This window comes from Salvia miltiorrhiza, chromosome 1, assembly GCF_028751815.1.
Source record: "Salvia miltiorrhiza cultivar Shanhuang (shh) chromosome 1, IMPLAD_Smil_shh, whole genome shotgun sequence".
Lineage (NCBI taxonomy): Eukaryota > Viridiplantae > Streptophyta > Magnoliopsida > Lamiales > Lamiaceae > Salvia > Salvia miltiorrhiza.
Genome location: NC_080387.1, coordinates 17,158,959 through 17,166,803, shown reverse-complemented (window position 1 = coordinate 17,166,803; position 7,845 = coordinate 17,158,959).

Below are 7,845 nucleotides of genomic sequence, written 5' to 3'. Positions count from 1 at the left end.
TTACTTACATTACTCTTTTGTTGCTTCTTAAACTTTGAGTACTTGCATGATCGAGAGATATGTGTTGATTGTAAAATTTTGAATTCACTTTGAGAATGTTTGGATGGAAATTAGCATTGTTGAAATCAATCTCTTCCTAGAATTCATATGGATTTTGCTTGAGGACAAGCAAAAGGCTAAGTGTGGGGGGGTTGATTTATGCTTAATTGTTCTAATTTTAGGGGTTTGCATGTGCATATTTTAAGTTAAATCTTCTGGAAATTGGTGCGTTTTATGGTCTATTTTATGCTTTGCAGGAGATTTAGGTTTTCGAGATGAAGAGTGCAAATTTTGGAGAATTTGGGCTAAGAATTGTGTTTATGTGCATATTCTGGCACGTCAGAGAAACGAAACCCCGTGCCAGAGCCGAGAAGGCCCGCGCCAGAGCTAAAACCCCGCGCGGGAGCCAGGCCAGAGAAATCAGGCCAGAGAAATCGAGGCGAGCAAGGAAGCGCCAGAGGAATCGAAGCGAGCGAGGAAGCGCCAGAGGAATCGAAGCGAGCGAGGAAGCGCCAGAGGTATCGAAGCGAGCGAGGAAGCTCCAGAGGAATCGAAGCGAGTGCTGAAGCGCCAGAGAAATCACTTCGCTACTGGAAACATAAGTGCCAGAGGAATCGCTATGCCAGAGGAATCACTATGCCAGAGGAATCACTATGTCAGAGAAATCAAGTTCGCCAGAGCGGAAGCCGTTCCTCTGGCGAGAGCAGCGAAATCACCATTTCTCTGGCGAGACCCGTTTCCCTGGCATTTCTCTGGCAAGAGCCCCGAATTCGGCCAGGGTGGAGATTATTTCCGGGGCGCGCGTCACAGCTGGAAAGTTGCCTTCTTTTGCACGATTCTATTGCCTTTAGAGTTCTACTTTGCATGGCAACTTCCATGGTGATCCAGAAGGATTTGAAGTCTATAAATAGGGCCATACTTTTCATTGTAAAATATCAATCCTTTTGCCCTAGTTTTAGACGCCATCTTTGTGATCTGTTGGCATCCGAAGCTTAGGAATTTACTTGCTTTCATAGTCTTTCAATTTTTAGTTAGGTTTCAATTCAGTTTTTAGTTTATTCTTGGATTGTGATTGAGTGACACAATTACACGTTCAAGGATTTTACGGTATTTCGTATTTAAATTCAATTTATTTTGTTTAATCATGTTTATGTTCTTCGTTCATGTTTATGCTTTCTTTTTAATTATGCAATTTAAATTATGCACTTTAGTTTCACGTCTAGATTAGAAGTCTTTAAATTTACAAGTATTTAATTTCATAAATAGGTTTAATTTAAGTTCTTTAAAATCTTGCCTAGGGTTTAATAGTTTAATTCGCCTAGTTAATTCTAAATTTCGGTTTTTATTCAGTTTTTAATTCTAAGTTCTAGTTTAATAATCAAACTTTTTACTGCTTTCTTACGATACAATTAGAAGCCCTTAAAGACTTTCCTTGAGAGATGACACTGGGTCAACTTACCATCACTAGGATGTCCTTGTTCTATTGCAAGTCAAACTAGAGGTGTTCTAGGTTGAGTCAGTGTTCATTCCAATGGCCCAAGTGAGCCATATTACAGAACTTGCGACGAACCTCTTTGCTCCCCGCGATCTTGTTTTGCCAAAGTGTTAGCCTTTTTTCTTCAAAGGCTTTTTCAGCATACTTGGTAGTAGTTCATGTCATGGTATTTAACAGGAATGATCCCAAATTCGAATTCTGAGAGAACTTGAATCTAGACTTAACTTTGTCCATCTCTGTAAGACAGACCCATAATCCCCATGCTCGCCTTGTGGAAATCTGTTCTTCCGTAAATGTGGCGACAATAGAGGACTGATGGTCGGGAGCCTTGATCGGTTCAAGGCTTGATTGTCGGGCCGTCGAAGCTTTATGAAATGGAAAGCCTCATGGTTGTCATTTCCTGCCGGTTCTGGCGCTGCACTAAAGAAATACAATTCCAAAACATCCCCTCGTTTGAGGGACTCGTTGTTCGCCCAGGCGTTGTAAACTGTTTCTTGAATCCACCTTGGTAGACCCTTGATTTCGTTGAACGCCGGGGAAATAGTATAAACCGAGGCCAGCGCCCCAAATTCATACCATTCCTTGACATCTTGTGGATTGGCTCCGGTAGTCATCCACACTCGAGGATATTTTCCCCCAACATCAACCCGACTGTTTCCCGGATTAGTGCCCTTTCTTGTATTTAGTTTCTCCCATCTGGACTGGTAAACCTGCCAAATTGGAGATACTTCAAGAAGATCAGTATCAACCTTAGATTTGCCTTTCATTGGCCTAAGATTGATCTCTCCCTCTTTTATCCCAGAGGTGGATGGTTGACATGTTGGTTCGAGCGATAAAGCCTTAGCAACATCTTTTTCTTGAGGATCCGGTTTTGACACCTTAGCCTCAGAACTACCGGTAATCCGGCCGGTACGGTAATGCCTGCTTCGATCAGGGGAGCCCTGATCCCGTGCAAGAGCGGCTTGTGGATTGCCTCATGAAGATTTATCATCTTCTTAAGGCATTCTCGTATGCGGTCAGACACTTTGGCTTCATCAACCGATTGTATCCTTCCAGCTTGTTTGGCATGGAGTACACACTCTTGCCATTCCTGTTGTAGCATCTCCATGTTATCCTGGAGTTGCCTCTGGTTTAAAATGATGACGTCAACCTCAGTTGGCTCCATCCCTTGTTAGGAAATCTGCAAGAACATTATCATCAAATTTCAGAATGACAATATCAAAATCATAATATTGGCATTCAACCTGCCATCTAAGTAATCTAGCCTTTTCAGGTTTAGATTCAACTTTCTTAGTTAAGAAAGCCTTAATGTCAGTGTTATCGACTTTCAAAATGAATTTCTTTGCAAGTAAAAATACCGACCATTTCTTGAACGCCTTTTTAACTACATAGAATTCCTTCTCGTTGATGTGCCATCGCACAGCCTCACTGTCGGAAAAGAGACCACTACAGAATCTACATGGTTCCTCTCCATAAGGGGTGATTTTAGTGAGCACGGCTACCCACCAAAAATCACTTGCATCGGTGTATAGGACTAGTTCGTCCTCATCTTGTGGTATTGAAAGCTTTGGGATATTTTTGCAAATCTCTTTTAGCATTTTCATACCCTCGCGATGCTCCTCCTTCCATATGAATGGAACGTCTTTCTTCAATAGTGGACTGAAGATTTTCCTATGCTCTGCAAGATTTTTGATGAACATCCCTGCAAAGTTTACAACTCCATGAAAGCTTTGAAGCTGCTTCTTTTCCTTGAGATCCTCTGGAAAGTTCTGGACCTTTTCCACAATATGATTTTATAGAATTTTCCCAGACTCATCGATCTCGATTCCCAAAAACTCCATCTTCTGGGTTGCCATGACTGCCTTCTTTTCAGACAGCACCAATCCTTCTTGTTGACAAACCTCTGCAAAGATTTCCAGATGTTTGACATGTTCATGAATGTTTTTTGATGCAATAAGAATATCATCAATATAAACAAACATGAATGAAGAATAATCCATAAAAAGATTATCCATCTTCCTTTGGAATATCTGAGGCGCGTTGGCTAACCCCATTGGCATGACATTCCAGACATAGTGTCCCTGTGGAGTTGAGAAGGCTGTGAACTTCTTGCTTCCCTCATCCATACAAATCTGGTAAAACCCAGATTTGCAGTCAAACTTTGAGAATACATTTGCACTTCTGATGCAGTTGATAAGGTGTTCTCTGCTCGGGATGAAGTATCCATCAAACTCAAGAATATCATTAATTCCTTTGTAATTAATGATCAATCTCGGTTTTCCTCTCTTGATTTCCCCATGATTTCTCACCAGGAATCCAGGGCTGCTGTAGGGCGAATTCCCTGGTTCGATCAACTTTAAATCAAAGTGTTCCTTGATTATGCTCCTCATATCCTGCTGATCTTGAGTATTCATCAGGATAGGTCTGAATCTCACGAACTTATGCTCCGTTCTAGTTTTAACTTTTAAGGTAGCTTTGAGCTGGTTCTTGTCCCACCATGCCAAAGGATCCTAGTGATTACACTTCTGGATTCTCCTCCTGACGTCGGCTATGGAGACATGTTCTTCTTCCTTAATATCTTTATGTGATATCAAGGAAACTTTGAGGATTTGAGTTTCTTCCTCGAAGAGATCTGGAAATCCCTCGGTTCTGCATTTAAGCAAAACATCTCTGAATCTCCGTTGATCCTTCATTTGTGGTCTCCGGAGTCTACCATCATCACCACGCTTGCTGTGAAAGTTGACTGGCATTGATCAGCTCATGGATTGTGACTGCAACCTTTTTTTGTCGGCCATGATTGTCGACAGTGCCTTCACATGGAGCTGAACCTTCCTTTTATTATTTTGTGATAATTATTGGTAGGGGCCAGCTGCTTTTTCCTCCACTCAACTTTGTTTTCTGCCTTTTGGTGAGTGGAGCTTCTGTAGGATTACCCACTTTCGTCTTCAATGGGTAATTAGTCTGCATCCACCCACTTTTGTCGTTTTTCTTTTAGTGGATGGTCCTCCTGTTTCTAGACGATTCTGCTTGTGGATGCTCAGCTTTGGGCACCTCTCCTCCTTTGTTCATCTTTAGATCAACCATATTTAGGTTAGCAAATGATTCTGCTAACTCTTGTAGATCTTCTAATCCGATTCGATCAGGGTTATTCATGATTTTTCCTTTTCACGATTCGAATTATGTCATCCGGATGCAGTTCCTTAGGTGCCGCATCAAGTGGTAGTGGATACGTCGGATCTTTGGACCATGTATTCCTAATTCTTCCAGAACATGGTTTCCGCTTTTCGATATCCTCCACCCTTTTCTGAATATCACGCAAGAGTTTTAAGATTTCCTCTTGTTTGAGTGATATTTGGTTTATTTCCATCGGTAGATTATATAGCTTGATGCCATAATATTCCACCGTTCTTTGGATCTCCCGCAAGTTGACATTTTCGGAAGAGTTGGGCTCGATCTTTTGATAAGCTGGATAGGCTGTTCCAGCTTTGTCCTTCTGCTCCATTAGTCGTGGGACTGATGGGCACCATCTCTTGTTCGTTCAATCGCCGTTCTGATCTCGACGATCCCTATAAGATGTTCATGGTAGGATTGAATACCCGTGATGATATCACGAATAATCTCAACATCTTTTCCTCGCCGAATATTTGTTACGAGGGCTCGATTGTTCCAGTTGAGCTTGTCTATTAAACGAGTAGTTTCTCTCTCCAAATTTTGGAGAGAATTTCTGTACATAATACATCTCGGACACTCGTCCGGATCCATAAATTTTTAATGGAGTCTCCTCCCACATGGGTTAATTATAAAATAAATTAAATATAATATAATTCCTCAATAAAAACCCGCTCTGATACCATTTTAGGCGAGAGCGTGGGGTCAATTTGATTTATGATTAAGAGAAAACATATTAGATGGGTATTTCATAAGATTTTGAATACACTGTCCTTTTCTATATCACAAAACTCAAAAATGGAGTTTTGTGTAATTATTTCTGAAATGGGGTAGTTTCCAAATTTTCAAGAAATTGGGTAGTGGGGAGATTGAACAACTATCAAAGGTTGTGATAAAAATTGGATTTTTCAAATCTCGTGGGCAAAATGGATTTGAGCTAAAGGTTGTGATATTATACGCAATTATCCCAAAAAAATTAAGGGTGTAATTAAACTTAACTAAAAGTGCCCTTATTTTACTTATATTTTGGATTAACAAAAATCGGCTCATTCTTCCGCTGCCCAAATCTAGAATCTTCTCATTCATCTTTCATCTTCGTTTCTTCCATTGCTACACCATTTCTATTTTGAACTATCTTCCATCTTCCGATCTACTTCGCCTGAACTACTCCTTCTTCATCTCATCCGTCTGAGCTAGAGTCGCCCCCTATTATGTCTGGATAGATCCTCGTCGCTACCATGCGTGGACATAGCCTACTCTCACGCCACCCCTCCGCTACTATGATGTATTTGAGCGGTAGGGGAGGCGGCGACAGGAGAAACCCTTCGATCAGGCAATAAATGGGTGGTGGCTGAGTTGGCAAAATGTCGATAATGATAACATCTCTAAGACCACCCCTGAAATCCTCAATTTTCCTTAATTTAGGAGGGTTTTTGAATTTTTTTAAGAATTAGGGATTTTAGGGGTGGAAGATAGACTACAACGCTAAGAGAGGGATGCCCCTGTCAGACGCGCTGAACATCGCTAGGACCAAAATTTGATTCAGACTTCTGCCATGGATGGGAAAGGATTTTGACTGTCAAGAAAAAAGGTTACATTAACAATAATATGTATAATTGAAAATGTAAATCTTGATTTTAAACACAATTCAAATTTGATTCAGACATTCAAACGTGGTTTGGGATGGTTGTTTTTTAATTATTTATGAATTAAAAATAAAAATAAAATTTTATACTGCCTCCGTCCCACGAATCTTGAGTCATTTTTTTTGTCACGAGAATTGAGGAGTTGAAGATTAGTGTTTTAAGTGTGTATGTAATAAAGTAAAAAAATGATTATGTAAGTGTGTAGGCTATGTTGCATAGGTACGGGGGTGCGGATGCGGGGGCGATACGATACGAGTACGGGGATACGAGTTTTTAAAAATTATAGGGTGCGATTCGGCAAGGATACATCTAATTATTAAAATTTTATGATATATAATGCTTATAAAATATATACAATTTAAATTTTCTTAAATTAATTATATGTAATTTACATTTTATTTTACCCAAAACTTAAGCATTTTCAATTATATAAGTTAATTGAGCAACAATATAACGATTCAAATATTATTAGTCCAATATATAAGTCATAACTGAAAATAAAATTATCAAAATAACCTTGTGTAGGCCTTTCGTGCACGAGATACGTGAATTTCGCCTATAGAATTTGCGAATCCGATTTATTTTTATAAATTGTTTTAAAAGATACGCCACGTGGTGAATCGGGTGCGAATCTGACGAGAATCCGAGAGAATCGCACCCTAAAAGAATCCGATTCGCCGTACATGCTAATTTTTGAAGAATCCGTGTATCATAGTGTGTAGGTAATAAAGTAGACTAGTGATAAAGTAGAAAAGTACACAATTAATTAAGATAAGTTTAATTAAAACTCCTTATTTTTTCCCTAATTCTTACTATATATAGAAATGACTCAAGATTCGTGGGACGGTCGAAAAAGGAAATTGACTCAAGATTCGTGGGACGGATGGAGTATTAATTACTAATATAAATTTTATAATTAAAAATAATTCAAAATTATTAATTATATAAATAATAATAAACTATAAATTTATAAATATACTCAAATAATTAAATATTAACTCCTTAAACCTCGTATCCAACTTAAAAAAGAAAAAGAAAAAAAAGAAAATCAACTTCATCCTTGTTATTATTGTTAAATTGACAAAATAATTTGATGGAGGAAAACACCACGTAGAAACTAGGCAGAGGACCAATACTAGGTTATAAACGTACCTTTCATCAATGTACTTATTTACAATAATACCATTCAATTACTATCTGGTACATTATTTATTTATCCCTATTCGCGGCACTGTCTTACACATAGGGGTGTAAGTGAGTCGAGCTAGCTCGCGAGCTACTCGGGATCGGCTCGAAAATTACTCGAAATTGACTCGATGTTAGTCGAGTCGAGCTCGAGCTCGAGCTACTCGAGTAGGTACCGAGCCCGAGTTCGAGTTTCGTGATACTCGACTCGTTAGGCTCGCGAGCCTAATCGAGCTCAAACAATTATATATATAATATATTATATGTAGGCCCAAACTTAAATATATTTCAAATCCACAAAGATGGCCCAAT